The 14,222-nt window shown below is 43.3% G+C and overlaps 1 pseudogene; it reads right to left on the bottom strand.

Annotated features, from left to right (window-relative positions):
- Positions 1 to 4,018: 4,018 nt before the first annotated feature.
- On the bottom strand, positions 4,019 to 4,679 carry LOC109373052 (pseudouridine-5'-phosphatase pseudogene; annotated as a pseudogene).
- Between the last annotated feature and the right edge of the window lie 9,543 nt (positions 4,680 to 14,222).

The raw sequence follows: 14,222 nt of genomic DNA, 5'->3' as shown, positions 1-14,222 counted from the left end.
GCAGGTTGCCTAAGTGTTTGAGAGGGAGGGTGGGGCTTAGTGTCTGGTAACAAGAGGGTAGGTGGGTGAGACCAGGATGTGGTTCCTCCACTTTCTGAGGTCCAAGAAAAGCGACACTTTACCCAGAAGAAACCTCCAGAAGCCTCTTGGGCCCAGAGCTCACCTACTTCCCCTCCCCATGGCTCAACAGAGCCCAAGCCCACCCCATCATTCCCTTCCCTGGAATCAGGCCCTCCCCCAGGGCAGCTGAGAAATTCTATCATTGTAGGGCTTCACAGGAGTGAGCTGATTGGTGGTGGAGACAGGGGTTGCTAGGGTCTTTGTTTGGAAGCTGTATTTGCATAGTCTTCACCCTCCCTGTTTAACTTACACTGTGTTGAGTTGCAAGGTCTGGCAGAGTGAGTGCAGCTGATGGAGAAGTTTGGGCTCATTGATAATCAGATCTCCATTAAAGGAATACACCTCTCACAGAGGCCTGCTTTACCTAGATTCACAGCAGTTCTCAACCTTCCTAATGCCGTGACCCCTTAATACAGTTCCTCATGTTGTTGTGACCCCCAACCATAAAATGATTTTTGTTGCTCCTCTATAACTGTAATTTTGCTACTGTTATGAATCGTAATGTAAATATCTTTTTGTTTTCCGATGGTCTTAGGCGACCCCTGTGAAAGGGTCATTCGGCCCCCAAAGGGGTCGCGACCCACAGGTTGAGAACCGCTGACCTAGAACGTCCTGCATGGACTTATCACTGGTAAATCCATCATATATCATTTTATTCACTATTTAACATTTATCAAGAAATCACAACGTCTCCATTACATGAAATGTTTTTGTACAGAACACAAATGAAAGACACATTGCATTACATGTAACTCCAAGATTATATTGGGTCGTCGGGAAAGTCATGACATATTTTTCTCTGTTTTTCAATGCAAAAATGTGTCATGACTTTTCCGACGACCCAATACATGGATTAATACAAGAGTATGCCACACACTCTTGTATATGTATTAATATTATAGACCTATGTGAGCTAACACAGCACATAGAAAAGGATTCCCTGTAATATGCCTGGTGAAACATGGGCCCAGCCCTCTCACCACATACTTCTCTCTGGCTCCTTTTATATCAATATATATTTTTTCTTTGTGCCTATGTTTCTAGCTCTGTTTCACAATACATTTGTAGATTGTGCAGTTCCCACCCTACACTGTGGTGATCTAGAGCAATTTTTTTTTTTTTTGGAAAAGCAGCAAGAATGCTGACTTAGAACCAGTCTGGGTTCAAATGCCAGCTCCCTCATAAACTAGTCATATAAGCTTGAACAAATTATTTAACTTCTATGAGCCACTTAGACAAACACACATGCCACACAGCAGGAAAGGACTAACTCAGACATTCTCCATCAGTGGAGTGGCTGCCTCCTCAGAGCACTCTAACCTGAGGATGTGGGACTGAGGTACCATGGCAAGACAAGAGCTGCCCCCTTGTGGTCACAGAGCATAGGGAGGCCTGAGTTACCAATAGATGGCTTTTCTCAGCGGGGCCTTAATTCCAGCTTCTGCCCTGTCTGTCCCTTGCCTTGTCCTATCAACATCCATTCCTACCCAAAGAGTCGATGTAGAGAAAAGTGTGTCTTCTATTCAACTGTGAGAAGCCCACGGTTTGGTGAAGGAGGGGAGGTCACCACTTAGTGGAGTGGGGTGGGGACTGAAATGGGCGACTGGCCTAAAGATAAAACCATACTTTCACAGTATACACTCAATCTCCATGTCCCTGGGCAATGTGGCTTAGAAGTCAAGTCAGCCTAAATTGGAGTCCTGGTTCTACTACTTGCACATCTGTAAAACGGGAGTAGCACCTGTCAACTTCCAGACCCTGCTGTACTCTGTTAGCCCCTATCTCCTCCCCAGTCCTGGGCTAGAATGACCAGTCTTATAGCTGGGCCTGAACTCAAGGGTATCCTGCTCTCTCCTCTTTTCTCTACATACGATTTTCAATATCCAAAAATGTTGTGGATTTCAAAGACAATACTTGGATTTTTCAAAAGTCCATCTATAATAAATTCTATTATGTGTGTGGACCCTTTTTAATAATTCTGAGGCCCTCTGGGGAGCTTTGACCTGCAGGGTGGGAACTGCTCTGCTAATCAACTCAGCAGACACAAGGATGGAATCTTTCAAAAGAAAGTTTTACCAGGGACTCAAGAGGAAAGGCAACGAAAAGAAAAGTTGTGAAGTGGATGTACACACATCTCTGTTCTAACTTCTTTAACATCTAGCTGTGGGCTGACCTGAGCATGATCAGAGTCAATAAATTCCCAGCTCAGAACAAAGAGCAAAGAGGTGACAACACAGAAGGGCCGCTGGAATCCCAGCACAGGTGATCCCACCTCACTGGCGATTCCTCCTCTAAGTGTTGGCAGGAGTGAGATGTGGGTGGCGTCTCTGGTTAAGTCCTTATACATGTTTTTCAACTAATTAATGGTTCCCAGTTTCTTCTTTCAACCTCTCATCACAACTTCTCTGCTGAGGCTCATAGCATTGGACCCCATCATCCTCAGTCTTTCCTTCTTGCTATCATTATCCGACCTTGCTCACATTCACCAAGAGTTGGTACTTGACTCTCCAGCTTCCTCTATTTTAACCTCTGTCATCTCTCTGAAAGGCTTAATGTCCAGGTAAATGACATTTTAAACACTGAGATATATTAGATACAGTAAGATGCACAGATCTTAAGTGTACAGTTTGATGACCTCTGGCAAATATATGTCAACAACACTGCAATTGAGGTATAGATCATTTCCATCACCCCCCTATTTTTTCCCATGCCCATTTGTGGTCAATCCCTCCCCCCTCCCAGAAGCAACCACTGGTTTATACTCCTATAAATTAATCTGGTGGGTTTTTTTCCAACTTAAAATTTATTTTATTACAAAGACATAGTTTTCTTAATTAAAATAAAAAATAAGCATGAATCAAGCAGCAAAATTTCCCCTTCACCACACTCACAGAATCTCTCACTCTCTCTTTAACAACAGCAAATATTCATAAAGCATATACTATATACCAGGCACTATTAAGTTACTCAGACCTGAAAATGTTGGTATTGTACCCATTTCACAAATGTAAAAACTGAGAATCAGTGTTTTGATAATTTGTTTAAGGTTATACAGATTAATCAATTGTAAAGCCAGAATATGAACTGGCTTATAAGCCTCCTTTTATTTATTTATTTATTTTTCATATTGTACATGATTTTTTTTCATCTATTTTTTTTTAATCTCCCAATTACAGTTGACATTCGATATTTTCTATTAGTTTCAGGTGAATGATTTGTTAAGGGCTCGCCCATGACATGGCTTTCCCACTCAGCTGACAAAGCAAATAGAATTACCAGCTCTTTTATCAGTTGCTACTACATATTAAGATCAACACTGAGGAGAGTGGTGAAGTGTAGAATGTATATAGTGATATGTATGTACATACATAGATATACATAAAAGCATATGCATATATGTATACATATTTTACATGTTCCAGCCAGGGTTTAGAAAAACTAAAAAGAAATGAACACAAATAGAATTTCATTTTGTCTTGGAAAAGTATGTATTGACATATATATGAAAGCACATATTCACACACAAACGTGTTATGTATGATTGCATATTCACTGTACATGATTATATGACTATGCAAATACAATCATATCATAGGATTTTTCAAAGGACAATTTTGATCTCAGTTCTAATCTCTGTTCTGGGCTGTCTCTATTTTGTTTTCTCTCAACTGTCAAGTTACGGCTTTTCATTTGCTCTTACAGCAGAGCAAGCGCACAAGTCATGAGTCTGGGATGGCTGTTGCCCGTGGCGATGTGGGCGTTGCCCGATCCTCGCTGCTTCCTGGGCAAAATCGCTCACTCAGTGCGCACGCCCCCCACCCCCAGCCGCGTGGCGGCCCTCTCACTCACAGGATGACAAACCGAAGAGTTCCGGCCGGAAGCCCCGCAGCGCGACCGTGACCTATGTCAAGTCTTGGTGTAAGTTTCCATCTGGAACCGTACCACCTGTGTTCCAGCCGCAAGGGCCGCCTCCACCCCGTTGGGAGTGTCTTCAAAGACGAGGCATTTAACGCGGGCAGGAGAGGAGAACCTCTTCGCACAGGCGAGAAATATGCCTGGGTCCGGCGTGCCATCCTCACTTCGGGGTCATCCCCCAAAACGATGTGATCAAACAAGCTGAAGAATTCCTTGTGTGCACTGGTCTTCATCTCGAAGGATCCGGAGCTGGTGGCCACCACCAACGATGCGTGGCGCTTCCGCAGATGGTGAACGATGTGTTTTTCCACTCCTGACATCAGAGTGGCCGTGGGGAACACGTCTTGCAGTTTCACCTGGCTGTCTTCCTCCAGCTTGTCTTTGGACATGGGCAGCTGCAGGGCGTCTAGTATGACCTGGGCCGCCTCTAGTGCCTTCTTGCCCATCACCAGGGACTTCACATCCCGGGTGTACTTCTCATAGTGATCGCAGATTTCTTGAAACACCACTGAATAGAGCTGTTCAGTGTCCAGAAGGAGGTGGGTGACGGGCCTTAGCGGGGGAATGGCGCTGTCATTGTGCCACCCTCTTGGCCAGGTGGGAGTGGGGAGGAGGCCTAGTTTAATCTGTTTTTGAACTTCATATAAATGGAATTATATGATATGAACCCTTGTATCTGGCCTCTTTCATTCTGCATGTCTGTGAGATTTATCTATGTTGTTGCTTGTATCAGTAGCTTGTTCCTTTTTATTGCTAAGTGGTATTCCATTATACAGTTTATCTCATGATATATAATTGGGTTGTTACTTATGTTTTTGCTATTATGAATAAATCTATGACTATTGATGTATACATATCTTGTAAATGACCTTTCTTTTTTATACTCTTTTTTTTAATTAGTTTCAGGTGTACAAAGCAAATGACTTTTCAATACTTGATTTCACAGTTGCTTCACCTTGTCCACCCCAAGCATCACCTTGACTCTACATGACCTACACCTTGGATCTTGTCATCGTGGAAGCTGTTCCACTTTGGAATCTTACCTCCTCTTTCACAGGAACATAAGAGCAATCAGGCCTGATCCCTCCAGACACCTGTTCCCTACACACGTACATTCACACCATTCTCCTAAAACAACTTTTAAGTTGTTTCTCTCACTTTCTTTCAATCAGCAAATTTTGAGCTTCTACCATGGGGTTACCTAGGCACTCCTGTTGTAGCCACAGTTTTAACTACTGCTTCCCCAATCTATATCTCCACCTTCACCTCAGGCCTCTTTCTTGAGGACTGAGTCCAGAATACCTAATGCCCTCTAGACATCTCCTCCAGAATGTTCCACAGGTCTTTCAAAATAATCAGTGTCCACCAAACTGGGTCAGCCTCCTATATTTCCCATGTTGGTGAATGGAAACACAATCCACCCATTCACTTAAGGCAAAACCCTGGGGTTTATCCTATTATTCCTTCTCTCTCAATTCCCCATCCAAACAATCTCAAGTCCTGTCCCTCTTGCCTCTGAAATACCTCGGGTATCTGTCCCCGCCTCTTAATTCTCACTGCTAGTTAAAGGTCCTCGTCATCTCAGGATGAAACCTGTAAAATTGCTTCTCTGATGGACAGTGTGGTTTCTTCTCAGTATCATTCCACACCTCCCTCTCTGAGCATTGAGGCTCATCCATCCATTAACAACGCTTTTAGAAATGCCTTCCATATGCCAGACATCCTAGCTTTATCTTCCCTTAGATATCTTCCCCTCACCTCTCTCCTTATCTCTCCTATCTCCCACATCTCTGTCTACAACTCTTTTTGTCTCACCATCTTTATTCATATCACTTGTTTCTTCCCTATCTCTCTACCCATACCCCACATCTTTCTAAAGATCTCTACACACACACACACACACACACACACACACACACACACACAGAGTCTGCTTATTCACTAATCCATTCATTCAGCAAATATTTAGTGAGCATTTTCCATGTGACAGACACCTTATTTCTCCATATTTCTCTCTTTTTCTTCCATGATCTCTCTCCACCTCTCTTTCTGACTCCCCATCTTTCTCCACATTTTCCCTCCCCACATCTCCCCATCAGCACATCTCTTTCCCCCACTCCATCTCTCACCCTCTTTCTCTCCCATTTCTCTCTGAGTGGGCGAATGAGGCAAGCCTGGCAAAACACTCACCTCTTCCCTCTGGGGGCTGACAACCCCTCCACTGAGAAGCCTTTCCTGACTCTGCCCTCAGACTCTGTGCAAGGATACTTTAAAAAAAATTTAATCTATAATATTAGAGGAAGACTTTAACCCACATCTCTCAGAAACTGATAAATCAAACAGGCAAATAATTACTGAAGACATAGAAGAATGAAACCAGACAATCAACAAGCTTGACATAGTTGGAACAACACAGAAAAGATTAGCATGGCCCTGCACAAGAATGACATGCAAATTCATGAAGCGTTCCATATTTTTGAATAATAATAAATTTCAACTATAATTTTATTTATATATATATTTATATTTATATTTATATATATATATAGTCACAGGATGTGGAGTACAGCATAGGGAATAGAGTCAATGGAATTGTAACAGCTATATACGATGTCAGAAGGGTAGTATAATAGATTGGGGGGAGGGGATTATATCTTTGTGAGGGGTGTAAATGTCTAACACATTGTTTTGTACGCCTGAAACTAATAAAAATAAATAAAAAACAAGCTTGATCTAATGGAAACATGTAGAATCTTAGAAAAATTAGAAAATACACATTCTTGGGCTGGCCGAGTGGCATGTTGGTTAAGAACTGGCTTGGGATGCCAGAGGGTTTGGATCCCACATATGAGGGCCAGTGACACTGCCCTCTGCAGCTAAGATGGTGAACAGCAGCTCTACCTGGGGCTGGGCTACCATGGGTCGCCAGCGATGGCGTAGGCTGCAGCTCCCTGCTGCAGTGGGCTGCCATAAGCTACCGTGTGTAGCCAGCAGCCATCATGAGCGACCAGCAGCCACTGTGAGCGGCTGTCCAGAGGCCGGCGACTGATCTGCCTCACCCAGGAAGAGCGCAATGATGGTGCCAGCCTGGGCCAGTAAAAGCAACATCCTCCACAACTAGACTGAAGAACAAAGCAACAGCAACTTGTCTGTCCCCTTTCCCCCAATTCCCCAGTGCTGTTCCCCTCCCCCAATTCCCCAATCAAATCTTTAAAAAAAAAGAAAATACACACTCTTGTCAGTTACACATAGATATTTGGAAAAAATAATCAAAATCATATAGAACACAATTGCTGAACAAAATCCATGACAATTTAAGATCAATAACAAAAAATATTATATATTTGGAAATTAAAAAAATTTATTTCTAAAGTATTCAAAACTTCCAAAACCTACTTCTAAATAATTCAAATGTTAAAAAAAATATTTTACTAGAATTTAAAATACTTTGAACTGAATGACAGTAAAAACACTGCCTACCTAAATTGTAGGATGTAGTTAAAATAATTCATAAAAGAAAGTAAATGTGCATATTAGGAAAGAAAGTTTGAAAATCAATGAGTTAAACAGATATTTCAAGAAATTAGAGTAGCCCCCAAAAACTAAGGAAGGAAATTATAAAGATACTTTCAGGAGTGAATGAAATAGAAAACAAAAAAACAATAGAGTAGAATACAAATGTATATTTACAGAGACTACTAAACTGAAAATCTCTGACCAAATTAAGCAGAAAAAGAAAAGGAGAGAAAAGGAATGCACAGACCAAAAATATGTAATTTAAAAGGAATGTAATGTCAGACACAGAAAGTATTAAGATTGCAAATTTTGATGAGATGAATATTGTTCTAGAAAAATATATGACCAAAACTTACACGAGAAAAAATAAAAAGCCTGATGTATCTATAACCATTAAAGAAATGAATCAGTTGTTAAAAATTTAACCACCAAAAAAATCCCCAAGCCCAGATCGTTATGAAATCTTCAAAACCGTGATCATTCCACTCATACAAAAATTATTCTAGCAATCAGAAAACAGGAAAAGTTTCTCAACTTATTTCATGAGATTAATGTAACCTTGATACAAAAACCAGGCAAGAAAAAGTTTGAGAAAGGAAAATTGTAAAACGGTTTCACTCATGAACATAGATGCAAGAAAAATAAAAAAAGAACTTAATAAAAACATTAACAGGGGGCTGGCCGAGTGGCTCAGTTGGTGAAGAGTTGGCTTAAGAGTGCAAGCTCTGAGCAACAGTGTTGCCGGTTCAATTCCCACATGGGCCAGTGACACTGTGCCCGAGCTGAGCTGTCGCTGAGCTGCCAACAGGTGGCAGGATGGTGACAGGATGCCAACAGGTGGCAGAATTGTCTGTTCAATGGTGGGTTATGCCCACCCACAACTAAGACTGAACTTGGCACCTTGAGCTGAGCTGCTGCCTGGATGGCTCAGTGAATATAGAGCGTGTGCTGTTAACAACAAGGCTGCTGGTTCAACTCCCGCATGGGATGGTGGCTACGCCGACCCACAACTAAGACTGTAACACAGCACCTTGAGCTTAGAGGCCATGAGCTGCCGACGGGCAGCCAGATGGTGACTGGCGCCCTCTACAACGAAGACTGAAGAAGAACATCTTGGCTGGTCTCCTTCCCCAATTCCCCAATAAAATCTTTAAAAAAAAAAAAAGCCATTAACAAACATAAGCCAGAATTGACTAAGTATAAAACAACTTAACCAAGCAGTCTTCATCCTAGAAAACCAATTCACTATTCATGTAATTCCTAGTTTCTATTCAGAGAATTCACTGCAGTAAGAGATTAAGGAGGAAAATCCGTATGACCATCTCAGCCAATACAATAAAAGCATTTCACAAAAGTATTCATAATAGCAACTGCTCGATTTTAAAAATAGCAATGAAAACATTTTGCAAGTCATTTATAATTTTAAAAATTACAAATGTATATTATATGAGGTCCCACAATTAGGTTCGCAAACTTGCCATCGTGTGCTTACATTGGCAGCACTGTACAAACAGTTCAGTAAGGTTTCATAACCTTTGTATATCAGAATCTCACAGCTGTGTTCCTGCAAACATGTGGTGGTGACTTGCTGAGCGGCGTTCATTATTGTTGTTGCGTGTTTTTGTGTTGTGTGCCATCGCGAGAATGTCTGAGCTTGAATTAGAGCAATGAACAAACATCAAATTTCTTGTTAAACTTGGCAAGAGTGAAAGTGAAATCAGGGACATGTTAGTCCAAGTTTATGGGGATAATGCCATGAAGAAAACGGCAGTGTACAAATGGATGAAACGTTTTTCTGAGGGGAGAGAACGCATCACTGATGAAGAGAGGTCAGGGTGGGCAGTAACCAGCAGAACTAACGAAAACATTGCAAAAATTCATTGACTTGTGCATCAAAATCATCGGCTGACTGTGAGAAGCATAGCAGACCAAGTAAACATCGACAGAGAAACAGTCAGGAAAATCTTAACTGAAAATCTTGGCATGACAAAGGTGTGTGCAAAAATGGTCCCGAGGGAGCTTACCAATGAACAAAAGAAAAGGGGAGTCAAAGTTTGCCAAGACCTTTTGGAGAGGCAAGATGATATTTTGGGCCGTGTTATCATTGGTGACGAAACATGGGTGTACCAATACGACCCTGAAACAAAGTGTCTAAGTGCACAATGGAAGTCAGTCAATTCTCCATGACCAAAAATGTTCTGTCAGCCCAAATAAAGAGTCAAAATGATGTTGCTAACCTTTTTAGATATCAGAGGGATAATTCATTATGAATTTGTATCAACTGGACAAACAGTTAACCAAGTTTACTATTTGGAAGTGCTGAAAAGGCTGCGTGAAAAAATTAGATGAAAACGACCTGAATTTTTCGCCAACAACTTATGGCTCTTGCATCACGACAATGCACCAGTTCACACGGCATTGTCTTTGAGGGAGTTTTTAGCCAGTAAACAATAACTGTATTGGAACACCCTCCTTACTCACCTGATCTGACCCCCAATGACTTTTTTCTTTACCCAAAGATAAAGGAAATACTGAAAGGAAGACATTTTGATGACATTCAGGATCTCAAGGGTAATTCAATGACAGCTCTGATGACCATTCCAGAAAAAGAGTTCCAAAATTGCTTTGGTCTGGCCGAGTGGCGCGTTGGTTAGGAGTTGGCTTGGGACGCCAGCTCTGAGCAGCAGGGCCCCGGTTCGGATCCCACATGTGGGCCAGTGACACTGCAGCCTCTACAGCTAACATGGTGAACAACACCTCACCTGGAGCTGGGGTGCCATGAGTCACAGGCAACAGCATAGGCTGCAGCCCCTGCCTCAGTGAACTGCTGTGAGCTACCTTGAAAGGTTGGCAGCTGGAGTGAACTGCCAAGAGCCACCATGAGTGGCCATCCAGCAGCCAGCGACCGATCTGCCTCACCCAGGAAGAGCACAATGATAATACCAACATGGGCCAGTGAAGCAACATCCTCCACAACTAGACTGAAGAACAAAAGGACAGCAACTTGTCTGTTTCCTTTCCCCAATTTCCAAAGCTGTTCCCTCCTCCTAATTCCCCAATAAAATCTTGAAAAAAAAATTGCTTTGAAGGGTGGAATAGGCACTGGCATTGGTGCATAGCTTCCCAAGGGGAGTACTTCAAAGGTGACTGTAGTGATATTCAGCAATGAAGTATGCAGCACTTTTTCTAGGATGAGTTCGTGAACTTCATTGTAAGACCTCATAATCCTCTATTCTCCCATGAAATTTAGTGTTCATTTTTTAAACAGCTTTGTATTTTTCTCCTATATCTTTCTTTCTGTTCCCATTCATACCCTCCTAAAATCATCTCTTCTCTGAGTATTTATATTTCTGATGTGTGGCCTTCCTTCACTGCTAAAAGGCTACATACACAACGTTTTGTTTTTCAATTCATGATGGAATTTTGAGTTACAATTGCCACCTATTTTTGGCAATATATTTGTGATGTATTGTCATCTGTCGGTAAATTGTGTTACTCTTTTTTACCTTTGTTCTCATAGTTAATTGAACAGAAGCTTTGGTCATTTCTTTTTGTTACTCATATTTAAATGAGCTAGATTTTTCTGAACTATTAGCAGGAGGGTTGGGAGAGGGCCCAAAATAGCTTTCCAGACTTAGAAGTTCAAGGGTTCCTCCTCCTTTGCCATAGCAATGGATTATTTCCTTTAAATTTGGTATCTCTGTGTAGCCACTACCTCCTTTCCTCTGAGAACCTCTCCCAGTTAAGCAAGTGACTACCAGCAACCTTAAGCTTCTTTATTTCACAGGAGGCCTCAGGTGGCCCTCTCCCAAGTGCACCTAAGTGATGCACTTAATACTAGAAGGAGAATTTTCCTGGTACTTTCTGAGACCTCTGGGTCCCTTTGGACACTTTAAAACAGACTTGTTTCACCTTTACCAGCACTGAATCTGTTCAGTCAGCCTGCCCTCAGCTTTGCCCTCTTGGGGTGAGGCCATTCTTCCCAGGAAGGGACGTTTGCTATTTGCATCCGGTCACTGGGACCATCCCTCCCTCCCTCCCAGCTCTTCCCTGAGACTGCTGGCTGGGGATTGCCTGCTCAGCTGGGAATTTGGTCCCAAGTACACAAAAGATGGTTTGTAGGTATTCTGTGTCTCCTAGCTTCACTGAAAATATACTGTGTGTGTGTGTGTGTGTGTGTGTGTGTGTGTGTGTACGCATGCATGTGTTTTCAATCTCTTTATTGCTCTGTAAGGTTTCCAGGAAAAAAGGGGAAACTTAGAAATAAACCGTGGAGCCAGCCGAGTGATTCAGTTGGTTAAGAGTTAGCTTAAGAGCACGAGCTCTGAGCAACAGGGCCGCTGGGTCGATTCCCACATGGGCCAGTTATGCTGCACACGAGCTGAGCTGCCGCTAAGCTGCCAACAGATGGCAGGATGGATCAGCTGGTGAGAGCGTGTGCTCCTAACAAGACTGCCTGTTTGATGGTGGGCTACGCCTGACCGCAACTAAGACTGAACTTGGCATCTTGAGCTGAGCTGCCACCTGCCCGGATGGCTCAGTGGATAGGGCGTGTGCTCTTAACAACAAGGTTGCTGGTTCGACTCCCGCATAGGATGGTGGCTACACCCACCCGCAACTGAGATTGTAACACAGCACCTTGAGCTTAGAGGCCATGAGCTGCCAATGGGCAGCCAGATGGCGACTGGCGCCCCCCACAACTTTGACTGAAGAACAACAACTTGGCTGGTCCCCCTCCCCAATTCCCCAGCAATGTTCCCCTTCCCCAATTAAAAAAAATAAAAGAAAGAAAGAAACTGCAGCCATGTTCCCCTCAAAGCCCTACAAGGAAGCTTGTTAGAAAGAAAAGGCTTTTGGCAAAGACAACGTGAGTGAGTGGGCTATGGTTCCATGGAGCTGCACCGTGTAGGCTCCGAATCCTGACGTGTTTTCCCACCTTGCCTCCGGGGGAGCCTCTGGTTTACCAGGCTGCGAGTCTGGTGCATACACCAGGATGCCCTTTTGTTCATTTCCAGTAAAAAACAGCTGCAGAGGTCCGTTTCTTCCCAGCCCCTCACTCCCTACACACACACCTATGCACACTGCATCAGTCCGGGTCCCAAATGAAAAAGCACCCCTCTAATGAGAGGAAGGAGACACAATTTATTTACGAAGTTGTGAGGGGCGTATATGGGAACCTCAGGGATACTGCCAGCCCAGGCCCCAGGAATGAGGGAAGGCACAGCAGGGGTTCTTACTGATTTTGTGCCACAGGCCTCTTTGGCATTCTAATAAAGCACAAAATAAAGATATGTAACAAAGTAAACCAATTATATTGAATTCCAGTTATCAAAATATCAACAAAAGTTTGCAGTAGACAAAATCATGTACTTCTTTATTACCACATTAAGTAAAAGACAAGACATTTAAAATACAGGCAAGTTGAAGTTTGGGCTTGGGCCTAAAACTGTGCATTTCTAATATGTTTCCATGTGATGCTGGTGGAAGGACCACTCACTGAGAACCACTATTTAAGGAGATTTTGCATATGTCTGCTCAGATCTAGATTTTGCAGCCTGTCAGAGTTTTCGACTTTCCTTACTTCTAAGTTCTCAGTGGATTCCTTGCTGTAGCCCCCACATTGCACCCTTGCAGCTCTCTACCCAGAGGCCCCACTTCCCCTTCAGCCCTGACTATTGTCAGCCAGCCCTCTCTGTGGTCCAGGGAGCCAGGCCCCTGAGTTTGGGTGGGAGGTGTCCTCTTGTATGTCTGCTCCTCACAGGTTTTCCCCACATCTGTGTTTAGGCTGAGTTTCATTCTCCAACCACTTGCCCTGCTAGATACTCTTTACTATATACTTCTGTCCTTTGGTCAGAGCAGCTGTCACTTTATCCCAGGAAGTTTCTCTGAGCATCTAAGCTCAAGCTCACCATGGTAGTCTGCCAAATCATCCTGGATGGAAAGACCACTTTGGAAGGCAATCTCAGTGTGAATAAAAGCCAGAGTTTTCCCAATGGCTCTATGCAATCTGGCCTCATCTCCTGCCTCTGTTTCCCCTCACACACCTGGCTCCAGCTACCCTGGCCTCCCTACTGCTTCACAAATACTCCAGATATCCAGACATGTTCTCACCTCAGGACATTTGTGCCTGCTGTTTCCTCTGCCTACAATGCACTCTTATTCCCTCCACCGCCTTGAAATCTTTGCTCAAACATTACTTTCTCAGTGAAGCCTCCCAGACTACTCTATTTAAAACAACAGTCCAGGGGGCAGGGGGTGAGGGGAGGATGCAGAGGGTAAAGAGGGTGAAAGACATGATGACAGAAGGAGATTAGACTTTGGGTGGTTAGCACACAATGAAGTACACAGATGTTGTATTATACAGTTGTACACCTGGAACTTATACAATGGTATTAACCAATGTCACCCCCAATAAATGTAATTAAAATTTGGGGTGACCAGTTAGCTCAGTTGGTTAAAGCGTGATGCTGATAACACCAAGGTTGCCGGTTCGATCCCTGCATGGGCCACTGTGAGCTGTGCCCTCTTTAAGAGTCAAGTAGGGCCGGCCGAGTGGTGCGTTGGTTAAGCACTGGCTTGGGACGCCAGAGGTCCCCGGTTCGGATCCCACATACGAGGGCCAGTGACACTGCCCTCTACAGCTAAAATGCTGAACAACAGCTCAACCTGGA

The sequence above is a fragment of the Hipposideros armiger genome, unplaced genomic scaffold, assembly GCF_001890085.2.
Source record: "Hipposideros armiger isolate ML-2016 unplaced genomic scaffold, ASM189008v1 scaffold_687, whole genome shotgun sequence".
NCBI classification, from domain to species: domain Eukaryota; kingdom Metazoa; phylum Chordata; class Mammalia; order Chiroptera; family Hipposideridae; genus Hipposideros; species Hipposideros armiger.
Note: the sequence above shows the minus strand (reverse complement) of the source record. Positions and strands in the feature narration are given on the sequence as shown.